This window comes from Cheilinus undulatus, linkage group 7 (assembly GCF_018320785.1).
Source record: "Cheilinus undulatus linkage group 7, ASM1832078v1, whole genome shotgun sequence".
Classification (NCBI taxonomy): Eukaryota; Metazoa; Chordata; class Actinopteri; order Labriformes; family Labridae; genus Cheilinus; species Cheilinus undulatus.
In genome coordinates, this window is record NC_054871.1 from 5,428,750 (window position 1) to 5,437,620 (window position 8,871).

Genomic DNA, 8,871 nt, shown 5'->3' on the forward strand with positions numbered 1-8,871 from the left:
CTCTCCAGCTCCCTAACCATCCTAATGAGAGCTTTCAAATACCATCTTTAAAGCAGCAGATGAACCAAGAGCAGCTACTATGGCAGCTGAAGTGTGCAAAAAGGCTGCTCTCTCAGAAAAAAATGCTGGGACTATGACAGTGAGCTGCCCATCCAGGTGCAACTGGCTGCTGTGTACGTAGAAAATAATGGTGGCAGAGTTTCTAATAGAAACAAAACTGACTTTCCTTAAAGTGGGGGTATTATACCTTTTTTTAAGGCTTCACACCATCTCTCTGATACCCACGTAGTAGCTTTACATGGTTTACAGCTCAAAAAACTCATGTTTCTCACACTGGCATCCTGAAAAACCCTTATTTTAACCTCTGTCTGAAACGCTTTGTTTTAGCTGCTGTCTCTTTAACCCTCGAAATCTCGTCTCGGGAAAATCTTGAAGAGATTTTCAACGAACTGTTTTCATCAGTTTACGCGCTAATTCCAAGATTACTGCCACATAGGTTTATCTTGCGGTTTGAAAATTTGCATTCGTGGAGTATGGACACCCAACATTGTGACTTTATATTTATGTTTTAAAAATCAGAAAAGTATAATACCCCCTCTCTAAAGATGTCTTTAGTCTGGTCCATGTAGAGGTTGCAATGATATGTTAGTCACTGGAGAAAGGAAGCTACGATTCAAGAAAAAGCCTCATGCACTTGGAAACACTGCACAGATCACTGCTAGTGTCCAGGGCTGTAATATAGAGAGGAAAATCTTCAGAGTTTCTGAGATTTATACCTAAAACTCCTGATCCCAGAGTGTGACTGCACGTGATACTGCATAATAGAGCTTTCTTTGGTATCTGTTGTGTTTTAGATCTTTGAGCGCTTGGTCTGATGTTTCAGAGACAGAAATGTAGAGTTGGACAAACATCAGTAACATCATCCAAACATCCAAAGCTTTGAGACTTAAATTTCAAGTGACGGTAAACGTCTTCAGATCTGCTGCACGTGACTCTTTATTTGGTGTGCTGGGCCCTGAACAAATCGAGAAAAGCTGCTTTGACCAGAGAGCCAAAGTCTGCAAAGTGTTTGAGCTCTTAAATGCGGCCTATAAACAAACGTCAAAGTAAAGTGAAATTACCTCTCAGTTGATTTACCCTACTGCTCCACACTCACACACTTTCATCTTCTGTCTTTGCATGTGTGTGAAGTCGGCGCTGCCGTTCCACCGGCCTCTTGGTGTGAACGTCCCGGCTCCAGAGCACCATGTATTTTTGCGGCACAGAGCGGCACTTTCAACTTAACGAGGCCATGTACTGCCTGATTCATTTACTCTAAAATACATGTTGTGGGGACGGGCAGCGTGTCATTAGAAATCACTTGACGGGGAACCGAAACAGAAACGACTCTCCTCACTCTCTTTCACTAAGAGAGAGAGAGACAAAGCAAAGAGAGACAGGAAGAAGGAGAAGAGACAAGGAGAGGGGGTAGGGGCGTTAAAAAAAGTGTGAACTCCTGCTCCTTTGTGACCTGTTAAAATCACTCTGTGAGCATTCAGGGTCAGTGAGGACGAAGGAGGGAGGGGAATCCGCTCTTTCTCCGCTCGGCAGGGAACAGCTCATGCTTGACTAACTCTTTGGATCCCTGCTGAGCCAATCTATATGCTCTTTCTTCTCCCCTTGTATCTGATTCTGAAAGTGTGTCAAAGCCAATCATTATGTTTGTTTCAGATATCATTGACCTATGTGTGCATGCGCAGATCTGTGCGTGTGCTTGGAAGGGAACCCTCCGGGCGTTTTTCTCATGCACTGCATTAAACCGCACAGCAGAGGCTCTCTGGGAAGTGCTGCATTTCTGTCCGATGTGTTTTGTGCTGCATGCAGCTCCAGAGGTCTAATTATGCTCGGTTTGAAAGCACAGACACCCCTATGTCAAAGACAGACTCTGTAAATCACACACAGTCATTAGTGGGAAAATATGCTTTTTTTAAGGCTTGGCAATACAACATAAAGCCATGACAAATAAAAGCAATAAACTATTTATTGTCTCGGGGTAGAAATGGTTACAGATCTCCACACAGACAGGAATGGCATTTACGCAAAAGAATCGGCTGTAAACGCTTTTTATTTGAAACACAGGATATAATTAGAAACTTGTGGCTTTCCAAGAAAAGAGATGTATGTGCATATGTGTGAGCGTGAGGCTTGATGAGCCCATTTGCGTGCATGACAGTGTTTTTTTTTTTTTCATTCCCCCACTCACTTTCTCTTCTTCATTATGTCAAGTAGCTCCCAAATATTTTGTGTGAGAAATAAAGTTCACATGAGGAATTTCACACGTGGTCGTGGCAAAAATACATTAGACTATATGGTCAGGAAATATGAATCTGACATGGACAAGCTGTTCAGAGAGAAGCAGAAGAACCCAGGTTGTCTGAATGCTAAGTATTCATCAACATTTCGCCCAGTTTTACCTGCAAAGGCACCTCATTAGGATCAATTAACCAGTAAATGTTTGCATAACTTCTGCTTTCTGAACATCTCCTTAGCCAACTCTGAACCGTTTCAATGATCGTAAAGAGGGATGGTCAAGCAACCACATCCCCTCACTTTTCTATTTAATGTGCAAATGAAATGCAGCCTCAGTCATCTTCATTGGCCTTCTAAAAACACCAGGAATTCACTGATGCATTGGTGCACCATGATGCAATGTTTATCTTTTATATTTCATTAATTTAATCTTGGCATCTTCTGCAGATTGTTTGCAGTCAAGCAATCCTGATGACAAGCAATTGTCAGATGGGGGCAGGAAATAAAAATGTCAGAATCAATAGGAATGTAGGAAAGTTAGCCTGTTAAAACTCTAAGTTGGCCTGCATGCTGCAGTTATCATCCAACAGTTTCTTTACTCATTAAAGACCGTCTAAAGGGAAAATAAATCTGTGTTTAGGTTTGTTATATGATAGGTCACTGTGTTATGAACCTCCAGGTCAAATTTCAGTCAAATAAAACATCTCCAAGTTTATAAAATGAAGCTTCAAAATCATGAAAAATGAGGCAGTAAAATCCGCTCCAGGATGATGTGGCCGTGTCTGTTGAATGAGCTGAAGCCACGCCCACTCAGGAGAAATATGAACCTCTCAGGTTTTAAAAAATGTTACAATCTGATTAGAGGAAAGTAGTTACACAAGTAGTTAGTTATCCTGCCCCTTGACCTTATGATCGGAGTGCAGCTGCCTGGCTCTGGGCCAGAAACACAAATCTCTGTTATGATGCTTTAAATGATCCATAGACCACATACCTCACAATGAAAAAAAAAACAGCGTTTAAATGACTGTTAACTTTCAAGTGACATCAGCTAACAACAGACTGGACTGAGATTAATTGCTCTGTGATTTTATGTCAGAGGAGCGGGGTCATTCCCCACTGTGGACGATATCGCAGATGTATAATGAGTCACCTGATGGTTTTAATTTTTGGGACCACAAAAAGAAGAAGTTTCGAAGTGAGTATGTGGAGCTTGCGTAACGGATCTGTGAGCAGTTTCCTATTCTTTTCAGCATGCATGTTATCAAGTCGGAGCTCTGAAACTGCTGGCTTAAGATTCCCATCTGATGCCCTGAGAATCTTGAGAGAAAACTGGCCTACTTTAACCATGAGTGGTGCATATTTTTCACCCCAAATAGACACTTTTTTTTTTTTTTTTTTAAGAGAGCCATGTTGACAGTTTTTAAGCAGACATGTATGTCCACATTGGCAGACTATGTCACAGAGAAGCAAAACAGCATAATAACCCTTCTCTTTCCTCAGTCAGAAAAGAGTGGAATCTCTCCCATCTTGAGAGAGAGACACTCGGAGTAGAGCTGCTGCTCCTCCACATTGAGAGGAGCCAGATGAGGTGGGTCGGGCATCTGGTCCAGATGCGTCCTGGACGCCTCCCTGCTGAGGTGTTCCAGGCATGTCCCAGTGGGAGGAGGCCCCGGGGAAGACCCAGGATACGCTGGAGAGACTATGTTGCTCAGCTGGCCTGGGAACACCTCAGGATCCCCCAGGAAGAGCAGGATGAAGTGGCCATAGAGAGAGAAGTCTGGGCTTCCCTGCTTAGGTTGCTGCCCCTGTGACCTGACCTCGGATAAGTGGAGGAAGATGGATGGATGGATGGATGGATGGATAATAACCCTCTGTGCTTTTCAAAGTAAAAACCAAGTTTGGCATTTCTGCGGAGAAACTCTCCTCATTTGCACAGGATGCTTTAACAGTTTTTCCCAGCTTAGTTTTGCAATAAATCAAGTCACTTGCAATGAGATAAAACTTATGAAGAAGACAGGGGCTGTGACTAATGCTCTTAGTATGAAAGCTGTGACAGTGTGAGCCAGAGCTGACACATGCCTCCGCTGTCGTGCAGCAAACATGCACCCAGGTTGAAATGGCGACAATGGTTTCCTCTCTCAGTGTGCAGGGCAGGAACAATACAAGTTCACTTATAATGGCAGTGATCTCGTAAAATAAAAACCAACACTGGTGAAGGAATAAGAGATTTGACATTTTATTATCTTTGTACTATAAAAATTTCTCAGCATTCCTCAGCAGCACAAAAAATGAACATAAAATTAAAGATGATTAAAACAGCTAAAACCCAATAATAAAATAATTTTCCCTTACAAAACCTGCACTGTTTCTCTCTTGTTTTCTTTAAGATTTGCAGGACCACCAGTCTGCCGCTTCCTCATCCTCTCTGCAGCTTTCTAATGCAGAGCAGGTGGCATAGAACCTCGACCTATGGGAAGCTTTTCTACAGAGAGATGTTGGCCCAGACAGAGATATTGCTTTATTATTGCTCTCTCCCCCCACGCTCCCCACAAATCAGACGATATGAGCCCTTCCTCCCCTCTTCCTCTGTCATCTTCCTCTGTCGCTGACTCCCACTCAGGCTTCCCAGCACCGTGAGAGTACTGGGATGTGACCGTGCATGAGTTATACCAGATTAATCTGCCGTTTGATGGGAAATGTGTTGTTCTCATGGTCCCCGAGGGGGGACTGATTTAAAAGCTGGAGTGAGCTTACATTTTCATTCTTCCCTGTTCTTCCAGTGCCGAAAGAAGAAAACGGTGTATTTACTTTACCAACCTACTTTACTGGCACCCCCTCCTCCACCTACCAGCTTCACCCGGCCTCTCTGCTGAGGGAACCATTAATTTCTCCCCCACACTCTCTCTCTTCACTTTAACAATAAGCAGAGCTCAACGTGCCCTTTACCGAAGCACTGATGCGAGCAGCAGAGTTACATGTTGGTGTATATGCTCATACTGTGGCTGGGTATAAATGACAGCTTCATTTAGTTGTGATAAATGGAAGCTGTACAGTTAGAAATCTTCTGAACATATACAACTGATTTTTTGTCAAATTACACTAAAACACAGCTGAACCCCTGATTCTACCGCTGACATAGCACTGATGTGACAGACTCTCTGTTTTCTATGCAAGTGATAAACTTGAAACTCACTTCAGTTACATGCAGTTCAAACTGGAACTACCACCGAGCAGTTATAACCGCCATAAACTTTCCAATAACCAGACAGTGAAAGTACAGGGGTGGGTCTAGTAGTGTTTTCTGTGTTACCTCCAATTTCAACATTCAGCAATTATGCCGCAATCCGCCAGTAAATCATACTGCAGAGCAATTCACTCCCTCTCTAGTCTATCAGAGCGTTACCACAGCCGGCGCTCCAGTCCGGCAGCAGCGCATGCCTGGAGAGCCACTTCGCTCCGCTTTGTTCGAGATACACTGCAGGTCTATTTTTAGGGCTAGCCGCAGCTTAACCGCGTCAATACCTGTCAATCAGAAAGTTCCAAAAAGGAAGTCACAAGCATAGAATTTTCGATTCTTTCAAAATAAAACACAATGCACAGACTCCCTATCGTAAATCATCACTATATCAACATTATGTCTCATCCTGCAGTGAGGGCAAAAGGTCACGAGAGGTCAGTGGGTCACAGAGCTACAACGGTGCTATTGATGGGGAGAAGTTAACTTTTGAGGACATTTAGCCAAAGAATTTTACATAAAACCACCGATCCTTTAAGCATACATTAATCTTTTAACTTCCTAATGTACTTAACCAATGGCAGAAGCAATAATATAACAGACTCATACCGGAAAGGATAATAAATCAACCACAAAAAGGTAAAATAGTCCGCTGTTGACATACTATTCCTGCGTGAACTCGCTGTTCTCCTGTGATCTCATCCTGCTGATCAGGGCTGCACGCCACGGCGCAGCGCTCTAGACACACTTCCAGTAGGCGAGATTGTTTGCATTAACTCCTAATTTCCACATGCAGCGTGACCGAAAGGCGAGCGACCTCGCCCACTGGAAGCGAGTCTAGAGCTGTGTGCCATGGCGCGCAGCCTGATCAGCAGGAAGAGATCACAGGAGAACTGCGAGTTCACGCAGGAATAGCATGTCAACAGTGGACTATTTTACCTTTTGGGGTTAATTTATCAACCTTTCCAGTATAAGTCCATGATATTATTGCTTCCTCCATTGAGTGAGTACATTAGGAAGTTAAAAGGTTAATGTTTACTTAAAGGATCCGTGGTTTTATGCAAAATTCTTTGGCTAAATGTGCCCAAAAGTTAACTTTTCCTCATCAATGGCGCCATTGTAGCTCTGTGACCCACTGACCTCTTGGTGACCCTTTGCTCTCACTGCAGGATGAGACGTAATGTTGATATAGTGATGATTTACGATTTTCGGGGTGGTGGTTAGTTGGTGGGATTAGCTTTGGCATAGCCACAGCGGCAGTTTTGTCAGAGCTGAACATTTCTTTATCAAAACAAGAGAAAAGAACCACACCTAAAGCGTTTTATGATGGAAAATATGTTTTTGCTCTTCTCCTGATCTGCTTTGGCATGGGTTTGCCACTGTATCCAGTGGCTGCTGCAGTAGCTGTTAGCTTGGATGTAGTTGTAGGAAAGCGGCAGTTTAATCTAAACTGGACCATATTTTCCAAGAACTAAGAGTCACACTGAGAGCTTGTCTTGGCAAAGAAGGTGTTATTGCACATCTACCGATAGGCCTTGGCATCCATTTCTTAACCGCAGAGCTTAGAACGCTTTGTTAGCTGGAGGTGAATTACCCTCCAAGAGGTCAAAAATCTATGGACTCTTGCACTATGTTTTTCCTAAATCAACAACAAGTTAAACTGAAGCTCTGTTCTTACCTTGGTTTCAAATAATAAGCCATCTCTGAACAGTAAACTGTGCTATGAGTAGAAGTAGCTCTGTACACTTTCTAACATGTCGACCATGATGGCCTCTCATTAGTTTTCTAGTACACAGCCTGTCAGTCCCTCCACATGTCCACTGACTGCCGTCCATTAGTCCACAGATAGGTGCAGCTCTGAGCAGCTGTTAGCCTCCTGAGTGCAGCAGCTACAACATATTGAGGTGGAAGGTCTTCACATCACAACCCAATCAGTCACCCCCAATCCAAACACCACGTCAGAAGCACAGGTTTAGCAGGGTTCACCCTGAGCCACTCTGCAGATGGTGAGTGGGACACGCTGCCTTTTAGTCCACTCTAACACACCTGCTCAATGTCAGGTCAGGCTCCAACATGTGTGGAAAATATATAGAGGTACATTTATACCAAACAAGCTGGTCGCTGGCCTTTTGGCAGAAATCTCTGCAGCTCTAACACCTGTCCTGTTTATCAGGGAAGAAGTTTTTTAAATCTTTATCTTTTGATTTTAAAATTTACTTAATAGATCTAGATGTTACATTCCTAATGATTTTGCACAGTTATTGCTGTCTGTTGTGTATCCAGCATTTATTGGGTGTTTTCAGCCCCCTGCAGACTGATCATACCTGGTTGTGGTCATTTGGCTCCCCATGCTCAGTCTCAGCCAAGGCCAGTGACTGCCCTTTTCAGCAGCCGTGGTGAGTTCTCTGAATAATGAAATAATGAAGACACAGTGGCAGGAGTTGGACCACGTCTAGGTGCAGGTTGGCGATCTCTGATTGGAAAGTGAGTCTCTGGCTTAGGTCCACACATATTTCCCAATCCTTGGCTACAACTATAGGGCTTGATATTGAAGCTGAGGAGTTCGGCTGATGTTTCTCCCCTTCATGGATGAAGGCTGTTGGCTTTGGCGTCACATTACTAGTGATGACCAAAACATTATGGCCTTCTGGTGAGTTCATGAGCTCAAATTTACTCAAAATGCAGATATCTAGTGAGTTTTTTGATCAATATACATATAAGAGATATAAATATCTATCCAATTAGTTAATTTGTCTGATCATATATGGTTCCTTTTACGATTATACGAACTCCGTGTAACTCTGTTCAAATCGACAGTAAGTGCAAATAACTTGTCTTATCTGGCATCATCTAAAGGCTGACCTTGCCCTCACAAGTATCTGTCCTTTATCCATTTCTGCTCGCTCACCTGCACCACTAAATTATGGCACCACTTCCTGATCTTGCAAACCACAGGATGGGCCAAAGGTCATACAGAACACACTTGTGTTAATCCTGAGACAGAAAAAATAGCACATTAAAATGAATCAAAGTTAACAGGTAATTAATGTGTTAACTTTGACAACCCTAATATACATATAATATCTATTGGAGCAATAATTTTGTTAACAAAAACTAAGACAAAAAATGTTCGTTAACGACCTAATTTCCTTGAGAGAGACGGATGAGGACGGGCTGAAAATAGATTACTGATGAAAAAACCCATACAAAAAGTATGACTTTTGTTAGAGAGATGAGTTGATAGGTAGATTAAACATGTAGCTCTCCTCTGTATTCTAGTGGTGGTCTTTACAAGGAATCAAACTAAATGCAGCCAGCCTTCCTTTGAATCGTTGAAAAACTCCATC